The sequence below is a fragment of the Juglans regia genome, unplaced genomic scaffold (genome assembly GCF_001411555.2).
Source record: "Juglans regia cultivar Chandler unplaced genomic scaffold, Walnut 2.0 Scaffold_4934, whole genome shotgun sequence".
NCBI lineage: Eukaryota > Viridiplantae > Streptophyta > Magnoliopsida > Fagales > Juglandaceae > Juglans > Juglans regia.
In genome coordinates, this window is record NW_023359783.1 from 1 (window position 1) to 235 (window position 235).

At 46.0% G+C, this 235-nt stretch overlaps 1 non-coding gene across 1 annotated transcript; it reads left to right on the forward strand.

Moving 5' to 3' along the window:
• Positions 1-44: 44 nt before the first annotated feature.
• Positions 45-163, forward strand: LOC118345817. Its single transcript, XR_004799280.1, has one exon. It is a non-coding gene; the product is annotated as a 5S ribosomal RNA (ribosomal RNA).
• The last annotated feature ends 72 nt before the right edge of the window (positions 164-235 follow it).

Consider the following 235-nt stretch of genomic DNA (forward strand, 5'->3'; position numbering starts at 1 on the left):
TATTTCGCTGAAGGATTATATGAATTTAAAATAATTAGTTTGTTGGGTGCGATCATACCAGTACTAATGCACCGGATCCCATCAGACCTCCGCAGCTAAGCGTGCTTGGGCGAGAGTAGTACTAGGATGGGTGACCTCCTGGGAAGTCCTCGTGTTGCACCCCTCGTTTTTGTTTTTTCCGCCTTGCGAGATAAATTGACAAGAAGGACCAGTCGGGAGTGGATTTTTGGGAAAA